The sequence below is a fragment of the Neolamprologus brichardi genome, chromosome 7 (assembly GCF_056152115.1).
Source record: "Neolamprologus brichardi isolate AB-2024 chromosome 7, ASM5615211v1, whole genome shotgun sequence".
NCBI lineage: Eukaryota > Metazoa > Chordata > Actinopteri > Cichliformes > Cichlidae > Neolamprologus > Neolamprologus brichardi.
This window is the reverse complement of record NC_142110.1, coordinates 54,339,339-54,349,796: the sequence shown is the minus strand read 5'-3', so window position 1 is coordinate 54,349,796 and position 10,458 is coordinate 54,339,339.

The following is a 10,458-nucleotide window of genomic DNA, read 5'->3' as shown; positions in this document are numbered from 1 at the left end:
ATCACATTCCAGCTACATTAACCTGGGTATGTAATGTGTAACTTACTAGTAACAACCGGCTAATGTGCAACAAGTTGGAACTCAAGTGAAGAAATGAGTGATCCCAAAGTGTGACACCCTCCATGCGTGCAGAGCACTGAAGTGGACTCGCTCATATTTCTGAGGATTAATCAGAAGGTCTATTAAACCTACAGTTTAACGATTGTTTACAAAAAGATCAGATGCACTGTCACATGGAAATTTTACTAGTAATTATTTATTTGCACATCATAATAGAATAAGGACTCAAGGCTTGGAAAAGTTATGGAACGCTGAAGAAAACATCTGGTGGAATTCCTCCCCCCCCCCCCAACTAATTAGTAAAATGACTGGGAATAAAAGAGCATACCACAGAGGATGAATCTTTGAGAAGTAAAGCTGGGGAGGGGTTAACCAAAAGACATGACCAGCAAATAGTTTATTCTTACTCACCTCTTTTTGCCATGTGTGCATACACCACTTTGCATTTAATTGTTGGTTATTATTAAACTCTTGATGTCTTTCATAGTGCGTCTTTAATTCTGCACACGCAGCCCCCCACCAGCCTGGTTCTTCCTGTTAAAAGGGAGCTTTTCCTTCCCACTGTTGCCAACTGCTTGCTTACGGGGGTCATCTGATTGGTGCTTTATACCTTACAATATAAAGCACCTTGAGGCGACATTTGTCTGCTATATAAAAAAATCAAACTGAAATAGTTTTGTGGCAATTTTTGTCATGTAAAGTCAACCATAAGATTTAGAGAATGAAAAGAAATCCTTGTATGCGAGGGAAAAGGCTGAAAAGCAGACCTGCATAGCTCTGGGTGACTCTGCAGTCTGCATGGGCTCAGGAACAGTGGTGGAAATGAACAAATGCTGCGTCTGAGAATGCAAATTAGAACTCTGCAATATAAGAAGAGAAATAAAACACATTAAGTTAGCTCAAGAAGAGCTGGAGCCTTCTCTAAGCATCTTATTTTAAGTAGGCTGATGTGGAAAACTGTCCTGTGGACTGTGAAAATTTGAAATAGTTTTTAGATATCATGGACACTGCTTCCTCTGGACAATCAGTTTGTTTTTTTTATCAGCTTGCAGTTTAAAAGCAAGCATTTGTGAGGCAGTGAGGAAATATAGGCAAAGATAAGGTAAAGGAAACATTAACACAGAGTTAATATGAAATGATACATACAGGTTTCGTAGAAGCATATGCTATTATCCATCATCTTTCTCAAAGACGGCTCGCTCATTTCAGCCAAAGCATGTTCTACATGATGGACGGGACTCAAAGAACCCTGCTGCCCTCCTGAGAACATTTGGCACGTAAAATAAAGATGATCTTAGCGGTCTGAAAAACAGCAGCACAATCATAGAATAAATGAAGTACACAAAATACTTTTTTTTTCAGAACTATGTCAATAGGTCCTGAGTTCCTACATGCTCCCAGAGAGCTGTTAAAAGAAAGTTTGATGGAAATAAAATACTATAAACATGTGTGACTTTAAAGTTTTCAACTGGCATCCAAATCCATATGAGGATATGGAGTAATATATGATGGAAACAGGGATGTAATACAATGAGGAGAAAAGAAACCCAAACAGTTCTGCAGTTTATGGAGAACTCAGCTACTTTTTAATGACAACATAACATTTTTCCACCATTTAGACTACATCACAACAATAAACATCCTCTCAAATGTGGTTCCTGCCGACAACATCTTATCTGGAATGGGGCTGTGGTCTAAAGCCTGATGTCTAGGGAGCAGGGGGGGTGGGGGGAGGGGGGAGGAGGAGGAGAAGATATCGAGGCGTACCTACATTAGACCTTGCCGGGTTAATTTGCAACACATACAAATAAAGAAACAGAGCCGAACAACTAGTATAAATAAATCACATGCCCTCCACTCACTCAGACAGGCATGTGACGAAAGAAAGATTGGGCAAGTTCTAGAGACATTTAGAGTAAATGCTGTGTGGCGTGTGTCTCACTTCTCATTCACCAGCGGACAGACCGATTGCTGTGTTTTGAAACATTACAGTGACTAATTAAATGTCTTGTGACCAACGGCGCACTCGTGAATTTTACAGGAAAGTGGGGAGCAGAGAGGAGATTTTTGGTTTAAAAACAAAAACAAAAAAACGCTCGGGTAAATTAACTGCTGATTAAAAACCGAGTGATCTGGTCACAGATGAGTTCTCACGCCTGGCAGAACATCTGAGAAAAAAATACGGAATTCACAGTCCTCTCCCAGCTGTGTTGTTTATTCACAGGAAGCTGCTGAAAAGTGGTGAGACTTAAAGCTCCAAATGGAAGCATATTTCACTGTGTATAGACAGAAACATTAAATAAACACGAACTATCAAATAAACCATGTCGTTTTCTCTAGAAGTTGATCGGACTTGAAACTCAATCACCGTAACAGGAACAAACAGCATAACACTCATCCAGTTGTCCAACAGATGCAACTTATCTGCTCCCCCAAAGTTCAACATGCGTTTCAATTAAAACTGTCTAGGAAATCTCTATCTGTATCTTCCACTTGGAGCACATCCTGTGCTCCTCCTTCTGAGGTCACAGGCTACGTGCTGAAAAACAGGAAGTGTGTGATTGAGTTATTTGCAAGCTTATCCTGAGCGAGTCTGTATTAATGGCTACTGGGTTGATTAGTTCACATAGCGAACTTGTGGAAAAACAACTTTTCTTTTCTTCACAGCTTTTCCAATTTGTCATCTTGAATTTAAGGGAGAATCTTTGACCTCTTCAGAAAGGGATCTTTGCTGGATAAAAAGATGTGCAGCTGAGGGATCATTTGCATAACCTGTGTGGGAGTAGTGTGATATAGCACTTCTGTTTTTACAGTACCGCATAAAAGTCTTGAGCTACCCTTCATTTCTTTATATTTTGCTATAGGAAAATTGGAAATGGGTGGAGCAGATAAAACATCTGCAAACACAAATAAACATATGGGATGTAAAGCAAAAACACCATTTGTACAAGTCTAATGAGCTTAAAAGTCAGTATTTGGTATGACCACCTTTATTTTTCAACACAGCCTTTAATTGGTCTTCAGAAATAGGTGTGTGGAGCCAATCAGATGCTTTCCAGATGATATTACATGGTAGATTAAAATTTGACAATATTTTCAGCGTTCATAATTGCACCGATTTCGACAAAATCCTGAAAAGTAGTCCAAACCACGACAGAGCCTCCACCGTGTAACAAATGGCTGCAGACACCCACTGTTGTTGCTCTCTCCTGATCTCCTCTGTACATATTGATATTGATTTCAACCAAAAATGTCCACATTTTTCTTCCTGTTTCCCTTCCTTAAAAATACCTTCTTGGCTGCCATCCTTTCCATTGAGACCCTTTCTGATAAGGCTTTGGTAGATGGATCAGGTGAAGTGCATCCTCAAATTTTTTGAGGACGCACTGCATATCACGCCGAGGCAGGTGACGTGCTTTTGTAACAAAGTGCCTAAAAATACAATTACAGTTGTTTCTTTGCTAAGTTGTCTGTTGTGTGTACATACAACACTGATTCATCCCTTGAGTTACGTGTCTTTTTAAATGCTTGAATGACTCATAGGTCAGTGTTAAGTGGCTTAACAAAAAAAAAGGAAAAAAAAAGAAAAAACAGCTCTGAAAATGGTCATATACAAAGACTCGGTGAGTCAGTGTCCAAAAAAAACTTTGTAAGACCTTCAAAGCTAGGGATCGCTTTAAAAATGAGAAATTAAAGAAAATCAAACTTTTTGGAAGCAAAGTATAAAGAAGTGAGCAATGCCCTGTGCACTGTATTGGATATCTGTAGGTGTATGTATGCAACAGATGAGGTTTGTTTTTTTCTTTTTAAGAGAAGTGACCTACGGGTGAAAAAAACGAAAAAAATAAATAAAGGGAAGGGAAACCTTCCTGAGCGTCAGTGACTTATCTTGTGACGCCGGCTGTGCATTGTTTCAATTGTTGTTTATGAGGGATAAGCAAAAAAAAAAAAAAAAAAGTGACAAGGAGCTGAAATAGAGGATGTAAGCCTTGTGAAGATGACTGAGATCAGATTATTTGAAAAGCAACAGAAGAGCTGTTATGTCACTGCAGCATGACTGTTGCCGTGTCCTGTAATTGTTTCTGATTTGATTTTGTTATAAACTTCAAAGAAAAAAAATGCATAGCAGCGACTTCTGGATACAGAATTGTCTAAAAATGTGATCCACATTCTTCGGAGAGCAGAAACATGCGGCCTTGCATCACTTCTTATTTGTTATACTGCATATTAGAACATCAAACTTGGTTTAATCATTTAATGATGGACTTTAACCCCTGACGCCTGTTATATAGATTGAATTAAGACAAATAAAGCGTTAATATTTGTAAGAGAGGCTAGCATTATTAAGGACTGCACTCTAAACATACAGTGGTGTTCTTTAAGAGCTTTCAGCATGAACAGCAACAGCCAGAGGGTGGTTACTGTGTTCAATCAAAGCTGAAAGTTTGTACTGTGAATGTTGTGTTTATGTTTCCATCATCTGTGTGGAGGATTGGAAAATGAACTTCATCTATTACAGTCCTCCTTCTCATTACAGACACAGCAGTGGAGAAGAAATGCATTCACATGAATGGTGTTATGTATTCAAAACACTTTAAGAAATGAACCTGCTGTATAGCAGCTATAATCTATGTTACATATAAGAAAGCATACCAGGATTACTTTTTATATAAAAGGGTTGTTGTGGGGAAAGAACAGTCAACCAAAAGTGTGTTGAAGCAGCATATGGTGCTGACTAATTGCATTTTAGGGACACATTATGCACATTTTCTAAACAGCGTGGCTTCGTAGTACCAATCTGACTGCAGTTCTGGATTGTAGCTCATTGAAAATTGGAAAAGAAAAAAACAGGACATCTAGTTTGGGCATCCTCGTGAATTCAGACACTCAACAAATGAACTTGACTTACTATTAGTCAATGATTTTGCGATAAGACGGCTAAACTATTTGCCACTTCAGCCTTGCTCGAGTCACACCGGACAAGTTAGGGTGTAAATTAGGGTAAATCAAAGCCAATGCCTCCCTCTTTGCCAAGTTTAATGGCAATCGACCTGCTAGTTTTCACCTAACCCTAGTCACAGACTGGAAAACAGGTAAAGAAAACCTACTGATTGCATGATTAAGGCAGAAGCTCGGCTGGTGATAAAACTGGTAGAAATAAACAGTTTATGTATCAAGAAATCAGCTGATTTATTAGTGCTGTTCCCAAGTCATCCAAAAAAATCAGTTGTCGCAAATTTAATTTAGATGAAAGCAGTGTGCTTTAAAAAGACTCAAGGTTTTTTTCCCCCACGCATAAATGCTGGGCAATGGATATTTAGGCATATTTCAACATCCAGCGCAAGCATTCTTGAATGTGAGGTTTTTTTGTTGTTGTTCAAAAAGTAGGGGTAAGGAAAAAGTTTCACCTTGAGAAACTACAGACAAAATGTGTGTAGGCCTTGACTCCAACACTGACACTGACAATGTGAGCTTTGCAGGAAATATAGCACATCGTAGACCCACAATATACGGACGAAAGTACTGGGCCACACTTTTAATGTTTGATTTGGGTGTTTTCAGTCTCATTGCCTCAGATGCATGCTGCCCAGCGCCTTAACCTAAGCATTTGTGAAATAAGGGATCGCGCTGAAGTTCTCAGTGAATTTGAGTGTGGCACTGTAACAGGAAGCCATCATTGCAACAAGTCTATTCGTGAACTTTCTTCCCCCCGATATTCCACGATCAGGTGTAAAGTGGTATTATAAGCACTGAGGTGCACAGTCCGTAAATGTCTCCGGCAGTCTGTTGACTCAGTAACTGAAGAGCTCCAAACCTTCTTTGGCATTAACACCAAAGAAACTCTGCTGGGAACTTCATGGCATTGGTTTCCATGTACTTCCACTTCCTGCATGTAATGTATGTCCCATGAAGTAGATTTACATAAAAAGGACAATTTATCCTATTGCTATTAATATATGATACAAGATTAGACTGCAATAGTGAGGATAAGTAAGGACACAGGTCTTGTGAAAATTGCCTTTGTGAATCAATGTCGTCTTAGTAGTGCCGGAAAAAAAAATCATCTCATGCCAAATTCCTAAAGTCATTTGACAAAAACAGAAGACACGTCGTGTGGGAGTTCCTGGCTCAATACACTGGAAATACAGTGTCAAGTGCCTTTGTGTCAAACCAATTAACACTTTGCTTGAGTTAGAGAAAAAAGGGTTAATAGTGGTGCAGATAAGGGAGAGGGAGGGGGCGAAATAAAGGAGCTGTCACAGAGCAAAAAGGAGGTGTGAGAGAAAAGCGTCCTGACCGGTTTTGTCTGGTTAAAGACGAGACGTATATGAAGGCCGCGGATTATGACTGAGTGAGGAATGCTCGTCTTTGTTGAAACCTTTGCCCATGATGTCATCAGTACTTTCCCTGGCACCACCTGTGGCAGGATCCAAAGGAGGGGGCCAGTTTAAAGCAAAAGCAATCACGCTGTTGTAATGCGCCCTAAGTAGTCACCTGAGTCTGCTTTTGTTTTTACATTTTTATAATCGCATTTCGACAGAAGGCAGACTTCACTGTGTGCAAGGCCACGAAGATTAGCTGAGTGGTGAACCGTGTAAACCCTCCGACAAATGTGGGTGTTTGCCTGAGCCGCGTTATAGGAATGTGTGTGGGTGTCAGGGTCTGTGTGTCTGTTGTATATACTTTGCGATTTGAGAGAAAAACGGGGAAAAAATGGCAGAGAGTGTGAAGTTGATTAAAAATAGAGGCATGGAGAAGAGCACGCAAAAATGAGACAGAGCGCCGAGAGAACTCCAGCCGACAGAAAAGGAGAGCACGCTGGAAAAAGTGAGAGGGAATTAAAGTGGGACTCGTGGCAGAGCCCACAGTGCTGATGTTAGCTGTCTGATCCACTCAGAGACAGTTGGCAGCAGCCTGTCTACCAGCCGCAAATGTACAGTAATTCAAAGCATGCGACGTGACGCCGTTCCCTGCTAGCTGGAGCTGCAGTCACCCACCCACCCACTCATGCACACACACACACACTGAAGCAGTACACCCTGTAAAAGTAACAAATGCACTGAGTGCTCCATTCCACGTGATGCAATTATTCACAGTTCCATAGCAAATTTTGGCTGAAGCTAATCTCATAACTAAAAGGCATGGCGCCTTTTGCAAAAAAAAAGAGAAGAAAAACCCAGATCTTCCAAACAACTGCGAGGAATTCAGCTCACTGGTGTCAGTTGTGCTTGGCTTCCTATCAACCAAAGTTTAGGACAGTTCAATAAACTTAATATGTGATAATTACTGTGCACTACTTTTAGGGTCAAGCAATGTCCAAATCAGTCTTTGACAACAACTTAACTGAAGCTTCTGTTTGAGGGTGTTTGAGATGAGAGAAACATTTTGTACCAAGTTGAAGCTCAAAGTTCAAAAAAATGTTCTTTAAAGTATAGATGGAGTTGGCATATTAGCAGCAAATAAACACATGTGAGATTAAGAGCCTGCGGAGGGTGAAAAGAGTTGGTAAAAGGAAAATAAGATTCCAACTTTTGTAGGTTAGTTCTCATGAGCTTCACATGACTTGCATTTAGCCCCCCCCCCCCCGCTCCTCTCTTCATTCCCTTCTTTCTCCCTCTGTGCTGAACGCTCACCCCCCTCCTCCCATTCCCTTTCCTCTTTCACTCCTCCCCCCCCCCCCCCCCCCCCCCCCCTTCCCTAGCCCCTTCTCAGCGCAGCACATAGACTTCCTGTGTGTCCTGGCCTGAATGGTATGTGCATGGAGTGGGTGTCTGGGAGGCCTTTCATCCAGCATGGAAAGAAAAGAGAAGTCGAGAGAGGGGCTGAAAAAAAAAAAAGAAAGTGCGAGAAGAGAGTCATCTTTAATGACTTTGAGTCAGAGCAGTTGTCCAGAGACACAGAGTGGGTGGGGCATGGTATAGAAGGGGTGAGAGGGCTATGGCTGTGCCAGGGATTTGTGTGTGTGTGTGTGTGTGTGTGTGTAGTGTCTGGAGGGGAAGAGAGGCCTGCTGGGAAGGCCTGCAGCCTGCCTCTTTGCCTTCCTGGGACAGATGACATCCGGCTGGGAGATCGCTTGCATGGCTGAGTGACGATACTCAACTAGAATAGATAAAAATTAACTTAGAATTCGAGCTCTGCTGTGGGAAAGTATAAAGTAATGCAGATCAAGCAGGATTTGCAAGGACAAAGTGACAGTTGTGCTTCACAGAGTCTTGCAGTTACTGCAGCCTCTTGGGTGAATGTTCCACTGCTGGTGTTGGCAGACAGGGTGTAGCTGCCTGCTGACTGCCAGGCCTGAGCAGACCTTACCTACACTGTGAAGGGGCACATACAAGTGAGGCTGCCTCATGTCATGGAAACAAGCTACAGTTGTCTCTGTGTGCACATGCGCACACAGAGAATGTTGAGGCATGTCTAGACAAGATAACCTTTAATAGGAAGACAGCATACAGTGCCATCTGCTGATTGGACTGAGGTTTGATTGTTGCCATTGTTGGCATTGATTTAATTCATATAGATGGATCTTTTTTTTTTTAATTTAACAGTGACATGTTATATTATAAAGAACCTAAAATATCAGCGAATGTCAATTATCTGATAATCCAGCTGTTGGAAATAACGGGGAGGAAGAAATTCTTTTTAATAAGAACAGACTTCCTGAAAGGAGGAGAGTTCATTCATCAATGGCAGTAGACAAATTTTAGTTCTAGTCCAGCATTCCTTTATTTATTTATGTTATTGTTTATTGCAATTATGTAGATGCAGAACTAAAAGTAATGCATCACACTGAGCTCAGCTCTCAGCTTTCCTGTGTTCCCTACCTGGTGCTTGGCGGAGGCGTTAGAGCTTCCTGCAGCACAGTGAGCTGTCCATTGCTGCAAATTAATTTGACACTAACTACTTTTTTATAAAGTGAAAGTTAGTGGGCTTATAACAGGGTATTCAATCTTCAAACAACCATTATTTGAACCAAGTAGTTATTAGAACAAACCTGCGTTTTGGAGTAAGGGGAAATCATTAGCACCAATATGCTTTTCATAAAACACAGTAAATCCTTTACATAACTAGGCTTCTATATTACACAGCAGTGTTTAATGTTTAATATTAATGTTCACATAGAGCAGCGGTATATAGGGTTTAAATGAATTCGGACTTTAATTTCAGTGTTATGGGAGCATGAGTTCTCATTCATTTACCGCTTTATAAACTAGCATCAGTAGTCTCAACTCAGTATACTCAAGTGTTACTCATGGTTGTCTGCTGAAGCTCTCAATTTCAACACTTTATATTTATGTAACTGTTACAGTGCAGCACTGAGTGAAAATGATTTACTGGAATTACCCCTGAATTTCCATCTCGTGCTATTATACGGTCAAGGTTTATCCATCTGTTCATTTATTTCATAGTGATTAGCAAATGCTACCAAACAATGAAGCTAAGCAAAGTTAGCGGCTATTTGTTAAGTAGTACTGCAGCAAAGTTTTTTCTTGCTGCTCTTGTTGTTGTGCATGTGAGAATCCAGACGTTAGGATGTAGCATGCAGCATTGCTGTGTCTATCAATAAGCTTGTTTACAAATGCCTCATACTTTTTTTTCTATGTTGACTATAAAATCCTTCAAAACAAGTTTGTTAATTGTGAAAGAAAGCGAATTTATCCTTCTCTGTAAGCTCTTCCTGTCATCATCCTCAGGTTTTTTGTTGTTTTGGCGGTTTTGAATTCTTTGCAAATTGCTTTATTGTTATGCCTGAAGTTTTGATTTTGTTGGATTTCTTGGTTGCTTTTTGGATTTCTTTTTTTTTTCAGGTAATCGCACGCTTTATTTCCAGTGACATCTTTGAAGCTTTCATTTCTGTTTTTAACTTGTGATTATTCTAGTGATGACTTTCAGTTTTGCTTATTCGGGTACAGTGAACTCAGAAACCAGTCTGACATGCCTGGAGTTCTGTGACATGACAAATAATTGTGATGCAAGCAGCCATCAGGAGATGGTTATACTGGTCATAAAGGGATTGGCTTGGCCAACAGAAATACTCGGCTAGGCTGTGATACATAGTTGGTGCTAAAGAGCCAAAGACTGCTGTTACAAGGTGGACTGGATCCATGCTTTCATATTATAGATGCCAAATTCTGACCAGGCAAAGTCTCCAATCATCTGTTGTCCAATGTTGGTGAGCATGTGTGAACTGTAGCCTCAGCTTCCTGGTGGTGCCCGGTGTGGTTTTCTGCTTCTGTAGCCAATCTGCTTCAAGATTTGATGTGCTATGTATTTAGAGATGCTCTTCTGCATAAATCGGTTGTAACAAGTGATGATTTGAATTTCTATTTACCCCAAATCACAAATCTGCCTGGTCAGTCTGTGGCATCACCAGGGGATCTTTTACCCAGTGACCTGCCG